General features: G+C 39.2%; 1 protein-coding gene and 1 pseudogene across 6 annotated transcripts in view; one reads left to right on the top strand and one right to left on the bottom strand.

The window, feature by feature from the left end:
- The window catches only part of NTM (neurotrimin), a 964,245-nt gene that overhangs the window by 654,544 nt on the left and 282,182 nt on the right, over nt 1–27,519 (top strand). The gene's annotated exons all lie outside the window — the stretch shown is intronic.
- Nucleotides 18,243–18,995, bottom strand: LOC123949757 (annotated as a pseudogene).

Raw genomic sequence — 27,519 nt, 5'->3', positions numbered from 1 at the left:
TATTTATTTTTTCAGCGTAACAGTATTCATTGTTTTTGCACAACACCCATGCTCCATGCAAAACGTGCCCTCCCTATTACCCACCACCTGTTCCCCCAACCTTCTACCCCTGACCCTTGAAAACCCTCAGGTTGTTTTTCAGAGTCCACAGTCTCTTATGGTTCGCCTCCCCTTCCAATTTTTTTTTTTTTTAATAAACATATAATGTATTTTTATCTCCAGGGGTACAGGTCTGTGAATCGCCAGGTTTACACACTTCACAGCACTCACGATAGCACATACCCTCCCCAATGTCCATAGCCCCCTCCCCCTCTCCCAATCCCACCTCCCCCCAGCAACCCCCAGTTTGTTTTGTGAGATTAAGAGTCATTTATGGTTTGTCTCCCTCCCAATCCCATCTTGTTTCATTTATTCTTCTCCTATCCCCCTAAGCCCCCATGTTGCTTCTCCATGTCATCACATCAGGGAGATCATATGATAGTTGTCTCTCTCCGATTGACTTATTTCACTAAGCATGATACACTCTAGTTCCATCCACGTCGTCGCAAATGGCAAGATTTCATTTCTTTTGATGGCTGCATAGTATTCCATTGTGTATATATACCACATCTTCTTGATCCATTCATCTGTTGATGGACATCTAGGTTCTTTCCATAGCTTGGCTATTGTAGACATTGCTGCTATAAACATTCGGGTACACGTGCCCCTTTGGATCACTATGTTTGTATCTTTAGGGTAAATACCCAGTAGTGCAATTGCTGGGTCATAGGGTAGTTCTATTTTCAACATTTTGAGGAACCTCCATGCTGTTTTTCAGAGTGGTTGCACCAGCTTGCATTCCCACCAACAGTGGAGGAGGGTTCCCCTTTCTCCACATCCTCGCCAGCATCTGTCATTTCCTGACTTGTTAATTTTAGCCATTCTGACTGGTGTGAGGTGATATCTCACCATGGTTTTGATTTGTATTTCCCTGATGCCGAGTGACGTGGAGCACTTTTTCATGTGTCTGTTGGCCATCTGGATGTCTTCTTTGCAGAAATGTCTGTTCATGTCCTCTGCCCATTTCTTGATTGGATTGTTGGTTCTTTGGGTGTTGAGTTTGCTAAGTTCCTTACAAATTTTGGATACTAGCCCTTTATCTGATATGTCGTTTGCAAATATCTTCTCCCATTCTGTCAGGTGTCTTTTGGTTTTGTTAACTGTTTCCTTTGCTGTGCAAAAGCTTTTGATCTTGATGAAATCCCAAGAGTTCATTTTTGCCCTTGCTTCCCTTGCCTTTGCCGTTGTTCCTAGGAAGATGTTGCTACGGCTGAGTCGAAGAGGTTGCTGCCTGCATTCTCCTCAAGGATTTTGATGGATTCCTTTCTCACATTGAGGTCCTTCATCCATTTGGAGTCTATTTTCGTGTGTGGTGTAAGGAAGTGGTCCAATTTCATTTTTCTGCATGTGGCTGTCCAATTTTCCCAGCACCATTTATTGAAGAGGCTGTCTTTTTTCCATTGGACATTCTTTCCTGCTTTGTCGAAGATGAGTTGACCATAGAGTTGAGGGTCAATTTCTGGGCTCTCTATTCTGTTCCACTGATCTATGTGTCTGTTTTTGTGCCAGTACCATGCTGTCTTGATGATGACAGCTTTGTAATAGAGCTTGAAGTCCGGAATTGTGATGCCACCAACTTTGGCTTTGTTCTTCAATATTCCTTTGGCTATTCGAGGTCTTTTCTGGTTCCATATAAATTTTAGGATTATTTGTTCCATTTCTTTGAAAAAAGTGGATGGTATTTTGATAGGGATTGCATTAAATGTGCAGATTGCTTTAGGTAGCATGGACATTTTCACAATATTTATTCTTCCAATCCAGGAGCATGGAACATTTTTCCATTTTTTTGTGTCTTCCTCAATTTCTTTCATAAGTACTTTATAATTTTCTGTGAATAGATTCTTAGCCTCTTTGGTTAGGTTTATTCCTAGGTATCTTATAGTTTTGGGTACAATTGTAAATGGGATTGACTCCTTAATTTCTCTTTCTTCTGTCTTGTTGTTGGTGTACGGAAATGCAACTGATTTCTGTGCATTGATTTTATATCCTGACACTTTACTGAATTCCTGTACAAGTTCTAGCAGTTTTGGAGTGGAGTCTTTTGGGTTTTCCACATATAGTATCATATCATCTTCGAAGAGTGATAGTTTGACTTCTTCTTTGCCGATTTGGAGGCCTTTAATTTCTTTTTGTTGTCTGATTTCTTTTTTTTTTTCCATTTTATTTATTTTTTCAGCGTAACAGTATTCATTCTTTTTGCACAACATGTTGTCTGATTTCTGAGGCTAGGACTTCTAGTACTATGTTGAATAGCAGTGGTGATAATGGACATCCCTGCCGTGTTCCTGACATTAGCAGAAAAACTTTCAGTTTTTCTCCATTGAGAATGATATTTGTGGTGGGTTTTTCATAGATGGCTTTGATAATATTGAGGTATGTTCCCTCTATCCCTACACTTTGAAGAGTTTTGATCAGGAAGGGATGCTGTACTTTGTCAAATGCTTTTTCAGCATCTATGGAGAGTATCATATGGTTCTTGTTCTTTCTTTTATTAATGTGTTCTATCACATTGATTTGCAGATGTTGAACCAACCCTGCAGCCCTGGAATAAATCCCACTTGATCGTAGTGAATAATCCTTTTAATGTACTGTTGAATCCTATTGGCTAGTATTTTGGTGAGAATTTTTGCATCTGTGTTCATCAAGGATATTGGTCTGTAGTTCTCTTTTATGGTGGGATCCTTGTCTGGTTTTGGGATCAAGGTGATGCTGGCTTCATAAAATGAGTTTGGAAGTTTTCCTTCCGTTTCTATTTTTTGGAACAGTTTCAGGAGAATAGGAATGAGTTCTTCTTTAAATGTTTGGTAGAATTCCCCTGGGAAGCCGTCTGGCCCTGGGCTTTTGTTTGTTTGGAGATTTTTGATGACTGTTTCAATCTCCTTACTGGTTATGGGCCTGTTCAGGATTATGATTTCTTCCTGGTTCAGTTGTGGTAGTTTGTATGTCTCTAGGAATGCATCCATTTCTTCCAGATTGTCAAATTTGTTGGCGTAGAGTTGCTCATAGTATGTTCTTATAATTGTCTGTATTTCTTTGGTGTTAGTTGTGATCTCTCCTCTTTCATTCATGATTTTATGTATTTGGGTCCTTTCTCTTTTCTTTTTGATGAGTCTGGCCAGGGGTTTATCAATCTTATTGATTCTTTCAAAGAACCAGCTCCTAGTTTCATTGATTTTTTCTATTGTTTTTTTGGTTTCTGTTTCATTGATTTCTGCTCTGATCTTTATGATTTCTCTTCTCCTGCTGGGTTTAGGGTTTCTTTCTTGTTCTTTCTCCAGCTCCTTTACATGTAGGGTTAGGTTGTGTACTTGAGACCTTTCTTGTTTCTTGAGAAAGGCTTGTACCGCTATATATTTTCCTCTCAGGACTGCCTTTGCTGTGTCCCACAGATTTTGAACTGTTGTGTTTTCATTATCATTTGTTTCCATGAATTTTTTTCAATTCTTCTTTAATTTCCTGGTTGACCCATTCATTCTTTAGAAGGATGCTGTTTAGTCTCCATGTATCTGGGTTCTTTCCAAATTTCCTCTTGGGATTGAGTTCTAGCTTCAGAGCATTGTGGTCTGAAAATATGCAGGGAATGATCCCAATCTTTTGATACCGGTTGAGACCTGATTTGTGACCCAGAATGTGATCTATTCTGGAGAAGGTTCCATGTGCACTAGAGAAGAATGTGTATTCTGTTGCTTTGGGATGAAATGTTCTGAATATATCTGTGATGTCCATCTGGTCCAGTGTGTCATTTAAGGCCTTTATTTCGTTGTTGATCTTTTGCTTGGATGATCTGTCCATTTCAGTGAGGGGAGTGTTCAAGTCCCCTACTATTATTGTATTATTATTGATGCGTTTCTTTGATTTTGTTATTAATTGGTTGATATAGTTGGCTGCTCCCACATTAGGGGCATAGATATTTAAAATTGTTAGATCTTCTTGTTGGACAGACCCTTTGAGTAGGATATAGTGTCCTTCCTCATCTCTTATTATAGTCTTTGGCTTAAAATCTAATTGATCTGATATAAGGATTGCCACCCCAGCTTTCTTCTGATGCCCATTAGCATGGTAAATTGTTTTCCACCCCCTCACTTTAAATCTGGAGGTGTCTTCGCGTCTAAAATGAGTTTCTTGTAGGCAGCATACTGATGGGTTTTGTTTTTTTATCCATTCTGATACCCTGTGTCTTTTGATTGGGGCATTTAGCCCATTAACATTCAGGGTAACTATTGAGAGACATGAATTTAGTGCCATTATTAGCCTGTAAGGTGACTGTTACTGTATATTGTCTCTGTACCTTTCTGATCTACTACTTTTAGGCTCTCTCTTTGCTTAGAGGACCACTTTCAATATTTCCTGTAGAGCTGGTTTGGTGTTTGCAAATTCTTTCAGTTTTTGTTTGTCCTGGAAGCTTTTGATCTCTCCTTCTATTTTCAATGATAGCCTAGCTGGATAGAGTATTCTTGGCTGCATGTTTTTCTCGTTGAGTGCTCTGAATATATCATGCCAGCTCTTCCTGGCCTGCCAGGTCTCTGTGGATAAGTCTGCTGCCAATCTAATATTTTTACCATTGTATGTTACAGACTTCTTTTCCCGGGCTGCTTTCAGGATTTTCTCTTTGTCACTAAGACTTGTAAATTTTACTATTAGGTGACGGGGTGTGGACCTATTCTTGTTGACTTTGAGGGGGGTTCTCTGCATCTCTTGGATTTTGATGCTTGTTCCCTTTGCCATATTAGGGAAATTCTCTCCAATAATTCTCTCCAATAGACCTTCTGCTCCCCTCTCTGTTTCTTCTTCTTCTCGAATCCCAATTATTCTAACGTTGTTTCGTCTTATGGTGTCACTTATCTCTCGAATTCTCCCCTCGTGGTCCAGTAGTTGTTTGTCCCTCTTTTGTTCGGCTTCCTTATTCTCTGTCATTTGGTCTTCTATATCACTAATTCTTTCTTCTGCCTCATTTATCCTAGCAGTGAGAGATTCCATTTTTGATTGCACCTCATTAATAGCTTTTTTGATTTCAACTTGGTTAGATTTTAGTTCTTTAATTTCTCCAGAAAGGGCTTTAATATCTCCAGAGAGGGTTTCTCTAATATCTTCCATGCCTTTTTCGAGCCCGGCTAGAATGTTCAGAATCGTCATTCTGAACTCTTGATCTGACATATTACCAATGTCTGTGTTGATTAGGTCCCTAGCCTTCGGTACTGTCTCTTGTTCTTTTGTTTGTGGTGATTTTTTCCACCTTGTCATTTTGTCCAGATAAGAGGATATGAAGGAACAAATAAAATACTAAAAGGGTGGCAAAGACCCCAGAAAAATGCGCTGTAACCAAATGAGAAGAGACCCCTAATTGTGGGGTGGAGAAAGGGGATAAAAAGAGATTCAGAAAAAAAAAAAGAAAAAAATTAAAAAAAAATAAAACAAATAAAGAAAAAATATAAAAAAGAAAGAAAAAATATATATATTTAGATAAGCTAGTCAAAAAACGTTAAAAAAGAAAAGGGTAAAGGTGTTAAAAAATTTAGCAGAAGAAGAAAAAAGAAAAAAAAATTGAAAAAAGAAAAAAAAATTGAAGTAGCCGCAAGACTAAAGAATCATGGGGAGAAAGCCATGAGTTCCATGCTTTGCTTTCTCCTCCTCTGGAATTGCGCTTCTGTCTTGGGAATTGAACCTACTTTCCTTGATAGATGAACTTCGTCCTGGGTGGATATTTTGTTGATCTTCTGGGGGAGGGGCCTGTTGTAGTGACTCTCAAGTGTCTTTGCCCGAGGCGGGATTGCACCGCCCTTACCGGCGGCTGGACTAAGTAATCGGCTCGGGTTTGCTTTTGGGAGCTTTTGTTCCCTGAACGCTTTCCGTAGAGTTCCGGAGGACGGGAATGAAAATGGTGGCCTCCTAGTCTCTGGCCCGGAGGAGCCGAGAGCCCGGGCCCCCACTCCTCAGTGCGCCCCCAGAGGACAGCTCCCAATCACTCCCGTATCCCCAGCCTCTAGCCGCGCTCCGAGCTCACCCAGCCCGAGACGAGTTCAAGGTAACCCCGAGCTGAGAGTTCAGTCCTCGGCTCTGTCTCTGTAGCCGGCTTCTCCGTTCTAATACCTGCGAGCTCTGCGACACTCCGACACCCCCGATCCTTCTGTGACCCTGGGGGACCTGGGGCCACGCTGACCCCGCGTGGGCTTCACCCTGGTTTAGCCTCTGGAGCAATGTCCCTCAGTGGAACAGACTTTTAAAAGTCCTGATTTTGTGCTCCGTTGCTCCGCCGCTTGCCGGGAGCCGGCCCCTCCCCCCGCGGTCTATCTTCCCGTCGTTTTAGATTCACTTCTCCGCCAGTCCTACCTTTCAGAAAGTGGTTGATTTTCTGTTTCTAGAGTTGCTGTTCTTCTTCTCTTCGCTCTCCCATTGGATTTGTAGGTGTTTGCAATGTTTAGGTAAGCTATCGAGCTGATCTCCTGCTACCTGATGTAGTCTCAGCCTGCTACTTCTCTGCCATCTTGACTCCTCTCCCTGGACCATATCTTTTTTAAAGTGCTGGAACAAACAAATTAAAATTTGTATGGAACCAGAAGAGACCCCAAATTGCTAAGGAGATGTTGAAAAGGAAAACAAAACTGGGGGCATCACGTTGTCTGATTTCAAGCTTTACTACAAAGCTGTGATCACTGAGACAGCGTGGTACTGGCACAAAAACAGACACATAGACCAGTGGAACAGAGTGGAGAGCCCAGATAGGGACCCACAACTCTATGGTCAAATAATCTTCGACAAAACAGGAAAAAATATCCAGTGGAAAAAAGACAGATTCTTCAATAAATGGTGCTGGTAAAATTGGACAGCTATGTATAAAAAAATGAAACTGACCATTCTCTTACACCATACACAAAGATAAACTCGAAATGGATAAAAGACTTCAACGTGAGTCAGGAATCTATCAAAATCCTAGAGGAGAACATAGACAGTAACCTCTTAGACATCCACTACAGTAACTTCTTTCAAGACATGTCTCCAAAGACAAAGGAAACTTAAGTGAAAATGAACTTTTTTTTTTTTTAAGATTTTATTTATTTGACAGAGACCACAAGTAGGCAGAGAGGCAGGAGGAGAGAGACAGAGGGGGAAGCAGGCTCCCTACTGAGCAGAGAGCCCGACGCGGGGCTCGATCCCAGGACCCTGAGATCATGACCTGAGCCGAAGGCAGAGGCTTAAACCCACTGAGCCACCCAGGCGCCCCGAAAATGAACTTTTTAGACTTCATCAAGATCAAAAGCTTCTGCGCAGCAAAGGAAACAGTCAACAAAACAAAGAGGCAACCCACGGAATGGGAGAAGATAGTCGCAAGTGTCTTTTCATTTATTAATGGTGTTTAAAAAACAACAACAACAACAACAAGTTTTTGGTGGCTAAGTTGGTTAAGTGTCTGCCTTCAGCTCAGGTCATGATCTCAGGGTCCTGGGATCAAGTCCTGAGTTGGGCTTCCCACTCATTAGGGAGTCTACTTGTCCCTCTCCTTCTCCCTCTCGCCTTCCTCCCACTTAAAATATTTCTCCTGTATTTTCTTTTGAAAGATTTTATTTATTTATTTGACAGATAGAGATCACAAGCAGGCAGAGAGGCAGGCAGAGAGAGAGAGGAGGAAGCAGGCTGTCTGCAGAGCAGAGAGCCTGATGTGGGGCTCGATCCCAGAACCCTGGGATCATGACCTGAGCCGAAGTCAGAGGCTTTAAACCACTGAGCCACCCAGGCGCCCCTCTCCTGTATTTTCTTCTAGAAGTATAATAGTGTTTGAGATCTTACATTTAAATCTTTGATTCAATTTGAGTTATTTTCTGTATAATGTAAACCAAGGACTTAAATTCATTTTTTAAAATATTTTATTTATTTGACAGAGAGAAATCACAAAGAGGCAGAGAGGCAAGCAGAGAGAGAGGAGGAAGCAGGCTCCCCAAGGAGCAGAGAGCCCGATGTGGGGCTCGATCCCAGGACCCTGAGATCACGACCTGGGCCGAAAGCAGAGCCTTTAACCCACTGAGCCACCCAGGCGCCCCTAAATTCATTTTTTAAAAGATTTATTTGTCTGTTTATTTTATTTATTTGTTTATTTATTTGTTTATTGACAGAGAAGGGAAGAGAGAGCAAGAGAACAGAAGCAGGGAGCTGCAGAAGGAGGGGGGAAAGTAGGCTCCTCACTGAGCAGGGAGCCTAATGTGGCATAGATCCCAGGATCCTGGGATAATGACTTGAGCCAAAGGCAGACACTTAACTGACTGAACCACCCAGGCACCACTTAAATTCATTTTTATTCACACAGAAGTTCAGCTGATCTAGGTCCAAGTGTTGAAGATACAACCTTTCTCCCGTTGAATTTTTTTTTAGCAGTTTGTCAAAATTTAATTGACCATAAATGGACTTATGAATATTTTTTGAATGATATTTATTTCTGGAATATCACTTTTATTCTATTGATCTAAATGTCTATCCTTACATAGTAACACACATTACTAATTACTGTGACTTTATAGTACGTTTGAGGTCAGGTAGTGTTAAGTTCTCCAATTCGATCATCTTTTTCAAAATTGTCTTTGTTCTTCTACATCCTTTGGTTTTCCATGTATAGATTAGAAATAGATTTTTCAGTGAATACTAGCCTGCTGAGGTTTGGATAGGAGTTGCATTGGTTTTATAGATTGTCACCTTGACAATATTGAGTCTTCATATCCATAAACATGAAATGTCTCCATTTACTTAGATATGTTAAGATTTCTGTCCACCCTGGTTTATAGTTATCAGTATAGACATTTACTCTTAGGTATTTAATTATTTATATAAATACAGTTCAATTTTATTTATCTCTATTTTCTGCAACATTGCCAAATTGCATATTAGTTCTAATTTCTTTGTGAACTCTTTAGAATCTTCTACATCAGGGATTATATCACCTGAGAATAAAGACACATCTTCCTTTTTTATCAGATTTATTCCTCCCTCCCTTTCCTTCCTTCCTTCTTTCCCCCCTCCCTCCTTCCCTCCTTCCCTCCTTTTCCTTTCTTTCTTCCTTCCTCCCTCCCTCTCCTCCCTTCCCCCACCTCTTCTTTCTTTCTTTCTTTCTTTCTTTCTTTCTTTCTTTCTGCACTGAGTAGAGCCTCTGGTACAGTGTTGAAAATAATTGTCAAAATTGGATATCACTTACCTCTTCAGTGACCTTAGGAGGAAACATTCATCATTTCATCATTATTTTATGATTTTAGCTGAGGATTTTTCATAGATATCTTTGTCAGATTGAGGATGTTTCTTTCTAATCCACTTGATTGAGAGTTTATATTGTAAATGGGTGTTGAATTTTACCCATTGTTTCTTATTCATGTATTGAGATGACCATGTGACTTTTTCTTTTATTCTATTAGATGATGTATTTCACTAATTGATTTTCAGATACTAAGACCCAGTTGATTTTGGTATATAATTCTCTTTATATGTTGCTAGATTCAACTTGTTAATATTTTGTTAAAGGGTTTTACATCTGTGTTTATGAGGGATCTTTTTTTCTGTAGTTTTGGGTTTTATACTTGTGATTTCTTTGTCTGGATTTGGTATAAGGTAATACTGTCCTTATAAGATGAGTTGGAAGTGCTCCATCTCTATATATATTTTGAAAGATTTTGTGATGGGCTAATATTTTTCTTCTTAAAATATTTGATAGAATTCACTGTGAAACCACATGAACTAGGCTTTTCTTTGAGGGGAGATTTTTAATTACTAATTTAATAGTTGATTTAGTTCTATTCAGCTATTTTAATTCTCTTGAGTCAGTTTGGCAACTTTGTCTTTGTAGGAATTTATCTAACTTGTATAATTTATTGGCATAAAGTTGCTAATATTCTCTTCTATTCTGTTTATATTGTATTGTCTTAGGGTCTGTAGGATCATGTCCTTTCATTTGACTTTGGCAAATTTTTTTTTCTTAATTACTCTAAAGATTTGCCAGTTCTGTTAATTTTTTAAAGAACCAACTTCTGTTTCATTGGTTCATTTTATTTCATTGATTTCCCCCCATGAATCATTGTATTTTTCTTCTTCTGTTTGATTTCAATTTAGTTTTCTCTTTTTTTCTAGTTTCTAGGGTGGAAGCATAGGTTATTAATTTGAGAATTTTCTTCTTTTCTATTGTTAAGTATTTACAGCTATAAATTCCCCTCTAAATGCTGCTTTTATTACATCCCTTAAATGTTGAAATGTTATGTTTTGTTTCCATTCAGCACAAAATATTTTTTATTTTTTGTGTCTTCTTTTTTGATCAGTGCATTATTTATAAGTATATTGTTTAATTTACAAATATTTCAGGATTTCCCAGATTTCTATCTGTTATTGGTCTATGATTTAATTATGTCAATATTGGGGAAATACTTTCCATGATTCAATCCTTTTGGATGTTATTTTGTTCTACTGTAAATTTAATCCTAGAGAATTTTCCATGTGCATTGGAAGTACACATTTAAGGTATGGACACTGACTGGAGTCTTGTAGAAAATAAACAGGTCAGATTGGTTCATAGTAGTCCTTAAAACTTGTTTTTTTCTATCAATTATTGAGAGTGAGGTATTGAAATTTTCAGCTTCAACTGATGAGTCTATTTTTTCTTGCAATTTTGTCCATTTTTCTTTGCATTGTTTTGATGTTGAGCTTTTAGATTCATATATAATTTTTTATCCTCCCAATATACAGCTCTTCCATGAAACACATCCTATGTGCATTTCATTATATAATGTACCTCTTTGTCATTAATCATGTTTCTAGTCTTAAAGTTTATTTTGTCTGATATTAAAATTCTTCCTTTCTAATCTGGATGCCTTCTTCCTTATGTTTATTGTTTGCATGGTATCTTTTTATTTTAAGCATATTCATAACTTTGAATGCATGGTGTATCTCTTTAAGACAGTTTATATTGTGATTTTACATTTTTATCTAATCTGACCATCTCTGCCTTTCAATTGGGATATTTATGCCATTTATATTTAATGATCATTGTTTTAAAGGTTGGATTTACATTTGACATTTTACACTTGTTTTCTGTATGATTCCTATTCTCTAAGTTCCTTTGTTTCTTTTAAATTGACTACTTTTGTGTTAAATATTTTTTAGAGTATCATTATCATTCTTGTATTGAAATTTTATCTATATTTGAATTGTGGTTTTATCAGTTGCTTTAATGATTTTTCTATTCAGTTTAGCTTTTCACAATCTATTTCAGATTAACACTAAGTAAGTTCTGGCACAATATAGAAAATTTACTCTCTTTTATTTGTTTGTTTGTTTATTTTGTTTTTAGAGAGAGAGAAACCATGTATGCCAGAGGTGAGGGAGCAGAAGGGGAGGGAGGGAGAAAATCTCAAACAGGGCCCACACCTAGTGTGGAGCCCCAAATGGGACTCAATCTAATTACCCTGAGGTCATGACCTCAGTGGAAATCAAGAGTTGGATGCTTAACTGACTGAGCCATTCAGGCGACTTAAAATTTACTCTATTGTATTTCCTCCCCACTTCTTTGTGTTATTACTATTTGATATGCTATATATATGTATGTTATCAACATAGCAGTACATATTGTAATATTTTATTCAATTTTATATTTTAAAGACTTTAGAGAAGAAATTAAAAAATGCTTTTTATGATTTGTAAAACATTTATAAGGATTTTTATATAATTCTATATACTTAGCACTTGTTCTGTTCTTCATTTTTTGTTATGAATTCAAGTTACCACCTGGTCATTTCTTTTCATCCTGAAAGACTTTCTTTGGTGTTACTTGAAAGGTAGATCACTAGCAACAGATTGTTTATTTGAGAATGTTTGTGTTTCACCTTCATATTTGACAGAGAGTTCTGCTGGATATAGAATCTTGATTGCAGAATTTTTTTTTTCCTATCAGTACTTTGAATATATCATCCCACTGCCTTGGCCTCCATTGTTTCAGATGAGAAGGCAGCTTTAACCATATCACTGCTCTCCTGTCAGTTTTATTTTGCTGCTGTCAAGATTTTCTCTTTCCCTTTGGTTGCAGTTGTTCGATTATTATGTTTCTAGGCATGGATCTCTTTGCAGTGATCCTACATTGGACTTACAGAACTTCTCAGTTATGTAGATTGATTTTTTTTTTTTTTACCAACTTTGGGAAAATTTCCCAGCAATTTCTTTGAATATAGTTTCTGTCCCTCTCTTTCTCTTATACTGAGACTCCCATTATGTATATGTTGATACTCTGAGACTGTATATTTTTCTGCTGTTTTCCCCCCTCTGATTTTCAGTTTGGATAATTTCTATTGATCTGTTTCCAAGTTCACTCATTCTTTCTTCTGTCTTCTGAGTCCTTCAGTTAAATTTTCCTTTTCTCATCATATATTTTTCTACTTCATAATTTGCACTTGGTTCTTCATAATTTTTGTTTCAGTGTTGAAAAATTCCAATTTCCTTATTTATTGTTGTCCTACTTTAATTATTAAAAACATGGTTTCTTTTAGTTTTTAAAACATATTTATAAGAGCTGCTTTGAAGTTTTAACTGCTGAACCCAGTATCTGGGAACACTCACAGAGTTTCTATTTACTTTTTTTGTGAGTATAGGTCACAGTTTCCTATTTCTCTGTGCATCTCTCTCTCTTTCTCTCTCTCTCTTTTTAAGTTGATATTTCAGATGGTATATGTAACAAACCTGGATCCTGGATCCTAGGCCTCCCCCTGTAAAGGTTGTTGTTTTTGCTCTATTTTTGTTTGTTTGTTTATTTCCTTTGTCTAGTAAATTGATTAGAATAATCAGTGAAATCTGTCTTCTCTGCTATACAATGTGCAGTCACTAATGTCTGTCCTCAGATTAAAAAAAAAAACAACTTTGTTTTAATTTTAAAGCCTAGTTTCCCACAGCTTGCCCTTTGGTCTTTGAAGCTGAGTTGTCAGCCAGTGATTGAATAAAAGCTGTGCTTGAATACCTCAAGCCAGTAAATCTTCTTCAGATAGATTAGTGTGTGGATAGGGAAGCCTATTCAATCTTCAGTCCATTTTCCAATATGCTTTTGTTTTTGCCTTCTACTAGGGCCCTTTGTGTCCTTTAAGCTCATGTTCACAGCCTCCGAGTCAATGAAGAGTGTATGGCTGACATGAGTGCTTTCTAGGCTGTACAAGCATGTAGATATATGCTTTCTCAACCCTGACCAAACCTCATGTTAGTAGAACCATTGGCTCTCCTCTTTAGCCCTTAAGAGGGTCATTTCTATGAACAATACCAGCATCACTTACTGCTCTAGTTTAGGTGAGCCACTTAAATCATGGCAGTGAAGCTGCTGGTCCTCACAACTTGCCCTGCCATGAAAGAACCTCAACATTGACTGGACTGGTGGTGATGTCAGAACACCAAATATCCCCAGAGTTCTTCACTAAAGTTCAGCACTTTTACAAGAATATATGCTGCTCTGGTTTTTGTATGCCTTTGCTCAGTATGGTTGTGTTTTGTTTTATCACTTTTGTTGAACTTTATATTCTACTTTTTGGTGGACAGAGCATTTCCAAGCTCTACTTGAAGTTGCTACTGGAAGTTGCTGGCTTTTATTTAGTACTGTTCTCAGACCTTTATAACTGTGGGTGATGTTTCGTAAGCGCCCACCTGATATTTGTTCTCACAGCTCTCTAAATTCATAAGTGAAACAAAAGACACTGCCTTCAGTTTTTGACAGTTGCCATGATCTCACCTCAGAACCTTACAGCACTTTGCTTGCAAGATGTTAGTTCTGACTGTGAAGTAAAATTAGAGGCTCATATTTGTTGAGTAGAATAAACCAATGAAACCCCCAATCTAAGCTTCTGTTAAATGCACTGCTTGAACCCAGGACAAACATTCCATAGGCAGCATTAGTTCTGAAACTATCATGTGGACTGGTTGCCTGGAACTGTACTGACAAATCTACAGCTCAAAGAATCTAAGAAACTGTGCATCATGGTCCTTTAAGATTTGAAAGCTGCAATTCAAGGGCTGTTAAGACCTTCAGCTGGTGATAATTGGATTTGTAAGACAGTGCAACATGTGATAAAAACGCTCCTGCTGGATGGGATCCCAGTTTTCTTCTATCCTTCCTATTAATGTGATAAATGTTGCTGTCTCAGCTGATAGGACCATGTTGGATAATCAGATTGGAATCAAGTTTGAGTTCCTTAGGCTGGCTCCATGTGAAGCTCATGGGAAGACTTGAAAAAAAAATACTGTAGAGAATAAAAAAGGGGCCTGGGTTTGCAGAAGGAACATTTTACTTTCATTACAAGGCTCTGTGGTGCAGGGAAGACTCATTAACTGTAGACTCTAGCCATGTGCTAGAGTCTTCATGCCATGTCCCTTGGGAAGCTGTGGGAAAGGACCCCCGGTGTTACTGGGCACATGCCATAGTGGAGGCTGGGGAGAAAACAGCATCTCTTGATGTGGGTGTTGGGCCAGGGAGGAGCCAAAATAATGTTGGAAAATTAAACCTCTCTTAATTAAAGCTGATGGCAAACAATCTCCAGTAATATGGCACTACAGCTGGGAAACATAAGTACGATTTGAAAATGAACAGCTGTGAAATTGGGCCCTCTGGTTACAGCTGGGCATGCGAGAGGGACAGAAGCCCTGGCAAAGGTGTTGCCCCCGCCTGGAGGACTGACTGAATTAGGGACAGACAGCCAGAGTGTTTTGCTCTCCAATTGTTTTGTTTTTTTGAAACAGTATTACTCCCCACCCCCAGATACTCAGTTTCTGGGTTTCTGGACTCCCAGGGTTCACTCAGCAGTAGCACCCTGTGCCCCATAGGTTTGTTTAGGATTTTTCCTGATGAGAACAGCATCAGGGTGGGTGCTAGAATTAACGAGAAAAAAAAACTTTTGGAGGGGAGGAAAGTATTATTTGTTTTGTGAACGAAAACATTTTTTTCTCTATTCATATTCCCAAAGACCTCCAGGCTATGCCCTTCCCTACCGATATGATGCATAGGTCAGTTCTTGCCATTCTGTTTCTGACCATTGACTCTTGAGAGTCCTGTGTAGGGCAAGCCCAAAGCTGCACCTCTCCTTTTTACATTTACGCCTCACCAGTAGTTGACTCTGCAGCAGAGTCTGGTTGCACTCATACTAGGATGAGTATATTCTGAGGATTCCCTAAAGTTGTCAACTTCTGATTCAGTCACATACTCAAACTCTGAGGTATGTGGTTATCACTTTTAAATACTTTCCTTGGGCCTCTTTCTCACTTGTCTGTCAAATTTAATTGGTGTTTTCAGAAGGTTAGGGAAAATCCCCAACCATGTACACTGATCATAATGAGAGTGGGTATCAGGATGGGCTGGACTGTGCTGCAGAGATAAATAAGCCCTGAGACCTGTGAGACCAAATGCAATCCTGTAAATTCTTCCACTCTTTACTGCCTGGAGGGGTTGCAGCTAACCAAGGACTCCCAGATCTGACTTCTTTCCCCTGTGAGCCACTGCCCATCTCGGGAGTCCCATGGCCTGCACACTGCAGGTGAAGGAACAGGAGACTGGAGGACTGAGCAGTGGAAGAATATGGGAGATGGAGAAGGACATTGAATGGTCGGGCCCAGAGTGGCATTTCTCTCCATGCTCCATCATTTAGTGGTCAGTCATGAGGTATATCAGCTTCCCCTGTAAGGGACACTGGAGAATGGAGCCTTCCTGTGTGGCCAGGATTTGGTCAGTCCGTATTAACTGTTATATCAGTTTCTGTCTAGTTATCAAAGTCTTAGTGCCTGGGTTTGAAGGTATCTTTGAAACAATTTAATAATTCTTCTGTCTGCACTGAAAATACTTAGATCAGTGCTATTTGGGACAAGATTGGTGGTCAGCATCATGCGGGAGGGTATTAGAAATGCAAATTCTTGCACACCCCCTCTCTCCCCATATTAGGAATTTGGAGAGCAGGGCCATGCAATCTGTGCTTTAATAAACCCTCCGGGGAAATTTAATGCTCCCTGAACTTTGAGAGCCACTGCACCAGACTCATAGTTCTCAACTCAACCATGGTCACCCATTGGGGTCCCCTGGGGAGCTCGAAAAACTACTGATCTCTAGGGCCACACCCAGGAGACTCTGACTGAATTGTCCTGGAGTGTGGCCTGAGGCAGTTATGGGAACCAGTGCACTAGAATGATTTTTGAGAAATACTTTTCATCCCTGAAGTTTTCCGAGAATATAGATTCCACATGGCTTCAGTGGCACTTCCTAACGACTCCTGGGCTATAGGAGTGAGGAAATTTCATGACCCATGCACTTCCCTTGCCCCTTCAACTGAAGCAACTAGCTGGCTTTGCAGGGAGTGAAGACAAAATAGAGATTTGGGAACATAAAAAATGGAATCCTGATTCTGTCACAGACTCATCATGTGGCCTTGGGCGAGTCGATTAATTTCTCTTTGTCTTGTGTCTATAAAACGGGAGAAGTAACACTTGCCCACAGATGTTGCCAGCATTATCTAATTAATGAGCAGAGAATGTTTGGGAAATACAAAGTACTGTACAAATGCTAATCATTATGATGAATGCAGTGCATTTCATAGATACAAAAGTGCTGTGTATATGCTCATAATTATTATAATTATTGCTAATACCAATAATATTGCTACTAGTAATACATTTCCCCTGCAGTGGGAGCTCAGTATATCCTTTGGGTGAACAGTTTGCCCTGCATTGTCAGGAAGTCTTGCTAAGCGGCTATTTAATGACCATTGCTCTGTACCTCCCTGCAAATTGTCATTCATCAGGAGTGCAAATAGTCAAGTATGCAAACCATTCTGGGGTTCATTTATGAGATGTCCCTGACTGTTAGGTCATCTCCAGATCATGTTGCAGAAACCCTTCTTTAGGTTAAGGAAGTGCACAGAATATAGAGTTCAGCCATTCTTTTTTTAGTATTTTCATTAGAAGCATTTTTCCTCCTTCTGTTGTTAGTCTTTTATCTATAGTGCTTTCGCCATCTGCTTTCATATGGTTGTAAATGTGCTGCAGAGAATCCTAGTGTGTGTTGGTGAGAACGACTAGCTTCCAATGCTGGCAATTCACAGATATTACCAGCAGCAATTGGTGTTGAGAACAGGACAAATATTTTTGCTGTGGTTTTGTTTTGTTCAGTTTTAGCTTGGATTTTGACTCAGATGAGGGGACATAAGAAAAGAAAATTGTATCTCTTCATTTCTCAAGAAATAAATGGTACTGAGGATTATGTGATGGTTAGGACCAAGCAGATTGGGGAAAAACAAAAAGCAAAAAACAAATCAATAGATGATGTTCAGTTAGCAATTAAAAAAGCGTTGAATACGTTCATCCTGACTCCCATTTCCTAGTCATAAACACATGGCAGTCTAAATTGTTTAGGCTTTATCTACACTCTAGATTCCTGACTTATTCGTAGCAAATAGGAAAGAATCTTACAAAATAAATTCATCCTGAGAATTATCCCAATTTATTCCAAGGCCTTGGAAAAAATACAGAGTTATCCCTGTCATAGATGTTATCCACCTGAAAACCCTGATGGTGCTCTTCCTTTTTCCCTTGGGGAGGCCATACATGAGAACTTAAATGTCATTTTTTGGCTTCAGGCTGGAACTACAACTGGCTGGCTCAGTGCTGATCGCCTTATGCTCATCAGAAGCTCTGATTGACAGAGATGTTTTAAATAAATGAGAATGGGTAAACAAAATAACCCACACTTTATGTGGCTCCATGTTTCTGACCTATATCATTGCCCTTCTCTCTGAAGAGCTTACTAAAATTTTTTGCAAGACAGGTCTACTGACAACCAATTCCCTCAGTTTTTGATTGTTTGGGAAAGTATTTCTTTTCTACTTTTGAGGAATAATTTTGCTGTATATAATATTTTAGGTTAGTGGTTCTTTTCTCTTAACACATGACATTTTTAACCTCCTCTCTCCTTGATGGTATGTTTTCTGAAGTCAGATTTTTTTTTTTTTTTTGAACTGTGCTATTTTAATGTTTTTGACAATGGAATAAATAGTCCTCTTGATGACTGCAGATGTTAGGCCGTTTGGTGGTATTCAGAAGCACCACAGTAATGGCGGTTTTCCTGATTGGTTTATAGTCTCCAGTAATTATAAGAAGTTCCTTGTCTGAAACTGTTGTCAAATCATCAGGACTGCATCTAGGCCCATTGCTTTTAGGATTATGGTAACCTGGGCATATTTTCCCCAAATAAGTTGCTTTCTCATTTGCCAAGGCTCAACTCACTCACATTCACCTCAAGGACAGTACCTTTGGTAATAACACCCAAAGTTATATATAGTGGGGATGAAGGATTCTTTTTTACACCAAGTACTGGCAGGCAAAAGGTGATTTTCAGTTCAGGCTGTGTTACATGGGTCTTTTTGAAACGTAAGCCCATTGGCCTAATGAATCTTTCATATTTAGGTGGTTTTTGTGTAAAGTCGTCTCCCACAAAGCAGGCTTCAGTAACCATCCTCTTCTATGCTTTCTCCTGCCTCTTTCCTGTTCAAATAACCTTTAATATTTCTGTTTCTCTCTGGGCACAGACTTTGGGTAAAGTGACTTTTCACTTTCATTTAATCATACTGGAAAGTTCTTAGCCCAGGACTGTCTCTCCCTGTCCAGTAGACAAGCAGGCACTCCTTATGGATTCTTTCTGTTAGTCTTTTGTTTGGGGCTTCTCTCTTCATGTATCTTGATAGTCTTTTTCATTGTATTTTCTCAGCATGGTGCTGTTTATGGTAGAGCTTAGCTTTCAGACCAGTCATCTTTTTTGGCTTCTTTGAACATTCATGAGCCTCTTGACCTTCCTTCTTACTCTCTTTCTCACGGCAATTCAAACCATAGCCATAGCCCTTCCAGTGTAACTGAATATATTCATTTTGTAGCATGTTGATGGTAATGGAGCTGCTTGTTACATTTCCTGGGGTGCAAAGGAGCTCTCATTTTTCCAGAAGGCAGATGGCATGCTTACTCTTGCTTCTCTATATGAACAGTGCTTCCCCACCCCTACTCTCCCACTGGCTTCTTTCCCAATTTTCTTTTTGTCTTTGATTTTTTTTTTTCCTGTCTTTGATTTTCTGAAGTTTCAGTATGATGTGTACAGGTGTAGTTTTTTTATTTTCTCTGGTCTCCCTTCTTGGTGTTCTCTGAACTTCCAGATCTGTGGTTTGGAGTCTGTCATTAATTTTGGGAAAATCTCAGTCATATATTCAAATGTTCCTACATTTGAATATTTCTCATGGTCTTCTCTTTCTTCTCCTTCTAGTATGCCCATTACTCATATATTGCAACTTTAATAGCCACTCAAAGTTCTTAGATATTAAGTTCCTGTAGGGTTGCTTTTTCCTGTTTTTTTTCCTTTTCCATTTCAGTTTTGGAAATTTCTGTTGACATTTCTTCCAACTCACTGATTTTTCCTCAGCCATTTCCAACCTAATGATGAGCTCATCAATGGCATTCTTCCTTTCTATTGTGGTGGTTTTGTTTTCTAGAATTTCCTTTTGATTCTTTCTTAGAGTTTCTGCCTCTCTGCTTATATTACTGATCTTACTTTTATGTACTGTCCACTTTTGCCTTCAACACCCTTAGAATATTGGCTGTCTGAAATTCCTAGTTTGATCATTCCAGCAATTTTCCCATATCTGAGTCTGGTTCTGAAGTTCACTGTTTCTTCAACCTGTGTTTTATGTCTTCTTATATGTGTTATAATTTTTTTGTTGAAAGACATGCAGGATGTACAGTGTGCTGAGATAAACTGGTATTTTTGTGTAAGGTTTTATATTTATCTGCCTAAGGGTTAAACAGTTTTTATTGTTTGCTGTAGCTGTAGGTGTCAGAGGCTACAACTCCTGCTCTCCTTGGTTTTTGTTGTTGTTGTTGTTTATTTCATCTTATTTTTTTCAACCCGATTGTCTTTGGGTTTCCCTAGAGACTTCTTAAATACCATCTGAGATGAATAATTCTTTCAGTATATGAAACCCTTTTCATATGGAGGTAACTAACATGTGGGAGGATGAGAAGCATTCAATAGTCCTATGATTAAATCTCAGTGTTTCAGAGACCCTGTGTGTCTGGACTGGGAACTTTACAATTTCACCTCAGTTTTACCTTGCTTTCCCCCCTTTAGTTGAGGTAGGAAGGCTATGGCAGACTGCATTTGAGTATTTCCTATTCTCTAGACTCTGTTAAAATAATTTCTCTTGAGATCAGACCAGAGTTCTCAGGGTATATTTCAAAAAGGCTACCTTTACTTCCCTCCTACTGAACTACAAAGGGGATTTTTATCTGATCATCACTGAGACAGTCTGGTAGGGCTCATGGAGAGGATATTTACAAGTGTGTGGGCCTGTGGAAGACTGGAAACCCTTGGAGTCTGTAACTCTCCAAGCTGTCCACCCTGTACCTGTGATCATTCCTGGATCACGGTGTTAAGTGTTCCTATCCCAGTACTGGTTCCCACAAGGCTGTTTGCTGCCAGCTTCTGTTCCTGTAAGTTGAGACTGTTGTATGTGTCTGATTCACATGTTTGTCTCTTCAGTGTTGGGGGCAACAGTTTGCTCTATGGCCTCAGTTCTCTGCCAGATCTAAGAGGGTTGTTGATTTTTAGTTTGCTCAGCATTTTTCTTGTGGGATGGGAGTAATGACTTCCCTCTCATGCTAGACTGGAAACTAGAAGTTCTGTTTAATCCAACAATTATCACTTAACAAATTCAGTCTGTGTAGTCCATCAGGCAGAAAAATAATTGTATGGGCTCTTAGTGTTGACATGATGTGAAATGGAGTATACATTAACTTACAGCTACAACTATTTGTTAAACTCCCTTCTTTTTTTAAAGAGAAAAGAAGGAAATCATTTAAGGGTGGGAGGAGGTGGGTTAGAGAAGAGGAGTGGGTAAAAAATCAATTCTACCTATTATTCATGAGGAAAGAATAATCAGCAAATTCATTATAAATCCTTATGTTTATATAGGAAAGTCTTATTTATGAGGTACTAGCAGTGTTCCACATGAATGAATTTGTCATATAACTGAGCTATCATCCTTTAAATTGAACTTAAAACATTACAATCCTTTTTGATAGAGTTCTTTTTCTAAAATATATTATTGTTCTGTCTTATTGAGCAAAGCACAGAGAATATCATTTATCTTATTTTGTTACTCGGGTCATTATTGTAAACATCAGTCACAGAGCAACTCTGTTGTAATTCAGAGCAGCTCTCAAGGGCTCTGGAGGTGACTGGGATCATTTGCACCTAAGCACACTACCTGCCCTGCTTCCCAATGCTTATCTTTACCTCCCCTTTTTGCCAATTACTTTTAAAGTCCCCAGCCCATCTACTCAATCTAGAATAAAATTACATATATTTTATTTATATAAAATCTATTTATCTACTAAAATAATCTCACTTAGTGCTTCCTGGTGCACACACAACAGTTGGAAAAACACTGCTCTATAGGACAGGGAGAACTGAAAATCAGCATGGAAACCTGAGTTTATGTTTGTTTAATTACTAAGCAGAGTATATGTACACATGTAAGTTAGAGTCTCTGGTCTATAGGCTAAAAAATAAATAAATTCATAAAATGTCAGTTGTATTATGGTGTACTATGGAGAAATATAAATCATAGCAAGGGGAGGAAGGGCTGGAGGTAGAGGAAGTCACAAAAAACATTTTGTTAAGGTATTAGAGGAGAGATCTGAAGGATGCAAACAAAAAATGAAACCATTGGGGTATTGTGGAGTAGCGAGCAAGAACTGCATGTACAAAGGCCCTGAGGCAGGAGTTTATGTTTGGAATCAGAAAAATAAGAGGCAAATATGGCTTGGGCAGAATGAAGGAGGGAGGGAGAAGGAGATAAGAACTGAGAGATTGTGAGAGTCTAGATAATTGAATTACTCAGTATTACCATGTAAATGCTGCAGATATGTCTCAAGGGAATACAACAATAGCATTTTTTTCCCTCACTTTTGAATTTGTGGTTTGGCTGTGTTGGCTGTAGACTATAAATTGGACTCAGGCCTCTTCTACACAGATTCATCTGGGACCCAGTCTAAAGACTCAAAACCTATTCCCTATCCCCAAATCTGTTCTCCAGGCAGAAGAGCAGAGTATAAGAAGAAAGCCTAATCACCCATGTACTTGCAAGACTCAAACCTTCTCACATCCTGTCTGCTAACATCCCCAAAGTCAAAGCAAGTAATATGGCCAAGCCGAAAGTTGACAGGCAGGGATATCCACTCTGTCCACAGTGGGGAAGGAAAAGAGTAAAATTGTGCCTAGTAACTCAATCTAATACAATTAGGGAGGGGTCTGTAGACCATTAAAAGTCTTTGACTTTTACTCTTTATGTGAAGGGAAGTCACTAAAGAACACTGAACCAAGGATTGACTTATTTTGACTTTTATTTTCAATGAGTAATAACTATTCATTTTCAATGAATAACTCTGGGAACATGAGAATAGTTGTAAGGGTCCAGTGGATGTAAGAGGAACAGTAGAGAGACTGTTATCATGTTGTAGATGAGCGATGATGGTGGCTTTGACCATCACGGGGACGTGGGCATGATGTGGAATAGTCATTTTCTGAATCTGTTTCACAGGTAGAACCATCAGAACTGGCTGATGTATTGGGTGTTGAGTGGGAAAGAAAGCTAGTGGTCAAGGACTCCAAGGCTTTTAATTAGTGGACCTGGAGCCATGAACAGGAAGACTGGCAAGTTTGAGAGTTGGGGGTGGAGAATCAGATGTTCTGCTTTGACTGTTAAGATTTGAGATGTCAGTTAGGCTTTCAAGAGGAGATGCCAAGACAGCAATTGCCTATATAAGCTTACAGCTCAAGAAAGAGGTCCAGGCTGGAGATGGGTTAAATAAAATTTTGGAATAGACTTAGACCTGTATTTGTCTTTGATGTTGAAAATAATATTTCACACAGAGTCAGACTCTGTTATATAATATCTTGTGGGCGGGAATCTAAATCCTCTCGTTCTCTCCTGCCTTTTACCCCAAAACATAACATGACCAAGCCCTCTGCTCCTTCTCTTGCTCTTTCTCTGTCCCTTTCTTTCATTCTTAATTGACATTTTCTAATAGTAATTTACTCCCTCATTTCTATTCATTCCTTAATCAACTGGAATCTGTATTCTGTACTGCTATAGCTATTAAAAAATGGCCCTGACTGAAGCCTCCAAACTCTGCACAAATCCTAAGTGCACTCTAGACTGCTTCTTTCATTGCTGCATTCAGATTTTTGCCCCCGCCCCCCACCTCTCCCTTCCTTAAACCCTACAGCTCTGGCTTCTGTAGTTTTGCCTCTTCACCTGGTTTTTCTTATGCTGCTCTGGCTGCCATGGCTTAGTCTCCTGTGCTCTCTTTCCCTCCTGTGCTAGCCCTGATAACACGGGTTCTGCCCATGATCCAAAGCTGTTAGCCTTCTCCATGGAAAACCACATCTGTTTGGCGGATTTTCACTGTCATTAGTGTGTAGGGGCTGCCCGAATTGCTGTTTCTGACTCTGATGCCTTATTTGAATGTAATCAAATAATTTTCTTCTACATGTTGCACTCATCCAAGTCAATGTCCAATAGGGACCTCAATCTCAGCATATCCAAAAGGAAAGATTTCCTGGTGATTGGAGAAGTAGAGGCCATAACTCTTCCTTTAAGAGCTAGTGACTCAGACCTTCCTATAGATATCATGCTCCCAGTCCCCATGCCAATACCCATTCACCTCTGAACTGGCATGGGATGTTCCCCAGAAGAATGTCCTCTAAGCCATCCTTTTCTCTGTTTTAGTGACTCTGCATTAAGACATCTGATTCAAATAGCAAGTCCTCGGAGAAGTGTCCTCTGAGTTCTTAACCGCATACGGTGGTCCTTCTTGGTATCCTGCCAACATCTTATTCACATGTCTCAGCGAATGTTGACATTATGTGCACATCTTTTTTTTGTTTGTTTGTTTTAAAGATTTTATTTATTTATTTGACAGGCAGAGATCACAAGTAGGCAGAGAGGCAGGCAGAGAAAGAGGAGGAAGCAGGCTCCCTGCGGAGCAAAGAGACAAAGAGACCGAGGCGGGGCTCGATCCCAGGACCCTGAGATCATGACCTGAGCCGAAGGCAGCAGCTGAATCCACTGAGCCACCCAGGTGCCCCTGTGCACATCTTTTTGCCCAACTTCCTAAATCAGACTTCTGTATTAATCAGGCTGTATTCATCAGTGTGCTTCAAGAACCAAGATCAGTACTCAGTGCTTGGTAGGATCTCAATAAATGTTTTTGAATTTAACAGAAATGACGTTTGGATCAATGAATCCAACTAAAGATAAGCAAGGCCCATGTATAGCCATGGACACATAACCTTCTAGACCTCATAGCTTCACCTCTGGGATTTGTAATAACTTTGGTCCACTCATAAGCTTTTTCTTCATACCCACTATACACACATAATGAGAGTGTGCTTGTGACTATAGGCAAAAACACCAGATGATTTATATGAATTCTGACATCTCCTCAGAAAGAGAAAGTAGCCCAATCATCCCTAGCTAGATGATGAGTGTGTCTCATGTTATTTCCAGGCAATGCAAGGTTTTATTTTTGTCGTGCACCAAGTGGGCTTGGTGTCAGGCAGTCAAATGTCTGGCAATCTGCCTAGCTGAAGAGGTAACATAAGTAGTGAATAGAACATCATTGTGTGATAATGATTTTCACCAGCTATTGAAGATAAATTCCAATGCAAAGTAGAAAGCTTTATTTCCAGGGGAGAAGATATCGATCCTGTGGCCACTGTAAATAAAATGAGAATTGCAGGTGTAGAGAGACGTCCCGTTCTGTCATTGCCTTCGAGTTCTGACTAACAGAAGGAACTGCCTCCTGAAGCCAAATGAAGGAAGACCCACTTGCTGATGAGCAGTTTGATGTTCCCTGATGCTGTTACTTTCTTATAGAAATGTGTCATGGGAATCAGATGCAGCATGTAAGCATAGGTTCTGTCATCATGTTGTGAATACAGTTCCTCAGTGTGAAATCAAACAAAAGCTTCTGTGGATCAACCATAATTTATCCCAGCATAGTCCCTAGGATCTTGCTTGGTTCTTGGAGAGAAACTGTTTTATGAGTCAGAGATAGGTTAGGAGCTTAGATTACTGAATTGTTTTATAGACTTAATGGTTGGTTAAAACCAGAATCTCTTTTTCTTTATCTACAGCTTGAGATTGAGGATGTGATTATTCTTCATTAGCTTTTGAAGAACTGATCATTATAGACTTTCTAGGTCATAAACTATTCAATCTAGGAAGGACCTTAAGGATCATCTCATTTAATCCTTTTATTTTTCAGTAAGGAAATGATGACCCAGAGATAAGTAACATTACAAAGGGCATAGTTAACTTGGCCTTTTTATTTTATTTTATTTTATTTTTTTCTGGTGAAGCATTATAGGAATACATGACTCTTTTTAACCTCACTAGAATTCTGATGATTGTAGAGGATGTTTTCTTTGGGATAGCACTAATTTACTCCAGAATGAGAAGATTTTCATAGAGAACTTTCAAATGCCTAAGGGTCTGGAGGAGTGTTAACTCCCTCTGGTTTCAGAGGCTAGATGGTATATTTTTATTTCTTTCATGGATAAATGCAGACTATCTATCTGGTGCCCTTACTCTCACCCCGAGATCAGCTACCAGTAGGTGCTATGGGCCTATATTTTGCATCTCCAAGGTCTCTGGAGATTCCTGAACTTGAAGGTCACTAACTTGAAGATCTGTACCAAGTGGGTTTGTGCACCTCACACAACAGTGAACAGCATTTGCAGGGTAAATGTTGCTAGAGATATGTGATTGGAAGGTCAGCCAGTGAAAAGCTTGCTCAAGTGGGTGATGGGATGATGACAAATGGGTTTACATCAAATCCAGCTAAAACTCAAGAGGCCATTTTGATTATCCCTCAGCAATAGCTGTATAATGACTCCCATCATGTTGTTATTCTCTTAACACCTAGTTAAGAATAGCAGTTAGAAAGTTGGGAGCTTAGGGGCAGAGAGACCAGGAGAGACTCATAGACTCTCTGTCTCTCCTCATGATCTCAGAGAAGTACCTCCATTGATACCCAGTGGATTGTGTCCCATGTTCATTGCCACATGGCTGGAGGCTTTGATTAAGGTTTTGTTCTTCCTTAGCTGGGTGATTGCAATTCTCCAGGTCTTAGCCTAGTTGCTAAGTCACTGTGTTTGACCAGAATACATCCCTACTACTGTGGACAGATTATCTACATATATACCCAAGTTATAAACACTCAAATGCTAAAGGGATATTGAGCTTATTAGTATTTATCTTGTCTCCTAACACCTTGGCTATACACAGTGAAACTTGTTTATGCTGATGTTTTTCCTCCCAACAATTTTGTTTTTCATTAATGAAAAAAGTTTCTATTTTGTGCTTTTGGAGAATGGAGAGCACTGCAGATAGAGAAACACTTGAAATGTCTCTTTCTAACAGACCTCAATGAACTTGATATTTCAGCTTTCTTAGGTGTGCATTTGGCTCAGTAAAGAAGCCATATTTATGATTACACCATCCCAAAGTGAGTTCCCTCTTTTCTGTACTTCTTTAGCTTTGTTGTCTGTGCCATCATTTGGCAGTTAATTACATACTGCCTTGTGGCATTCTAATTTAACTGCTTATGTATTTATATTATTTGTGTAAGTGGACTCAGATCCTTCAGGGAGAGAATTGAGTATTATGCTTCTTTGTTTCCTCTCTCACACCTAGCAGAATGCTATGTGCACAGTCGGCTGTCAAACAATATTTGCTGAATAATCTACCACATGGAATTTCTTAATGCCTCTGCATAATGGTCCCAGAGAGAATGTTGCATAAAAAGAGACACTATTCTTCCTAGTATTAAAATATTTGGTGAAATGTTACGATAGTGATGTTTCAAAGGTCTGCAGATTAAATGGCTGGGGGCGTGTACATTAGCTGTTGGTGTGTGTGAGCCCACACACATGTGGAACCTTTTTGTGTGCATGTGTTGGGGAGCCTGTTCCTTTCATCTCTGATTTTGGGAACTTTAATCAATCCTTCCGATTAATGATGGAGAACACTGGCTGCGTAATAGATGCCTTGCTGTAGATGGCAAGGCAGTGATGCCTCAACTGGAAAATCATTAACTCCCAGATTTCAGCGTGTCTCTCTATCACCTATCAGCAGCGGCAAATCTGCTTTATCCGCCAAGAATTCCCTTATCTCTCAGTGACTGTGGGCCATGTGCTGCTGCTTTCTGTAGATGGGAGATAGAACTGCATCATTACCCGGAGGTGACAAGGATATAATTTACAGGCTCAATCAGTTCTAGTTACCATGTAATTACAGAGTTATTACATGGTCATTTGTTCCTGATGGACACCCGTGATCTCTTATC

The sequence above is a fragment of the Meles meles genome, chromosome 8, assembly GCF_922984935.1.
Source record: "Meles meles chromosome 8, mMelMel3.1 paternal haplotype, whole genome shotgun sequence".
NCBI lineage: Eukaryota > Metazoa > Chordata > Mammalia > Carnivora > Mustelidae > Meles > Meles meles.
This window is presented reverse-complemented; position numbering and strand designations above follow the sequence as displayed.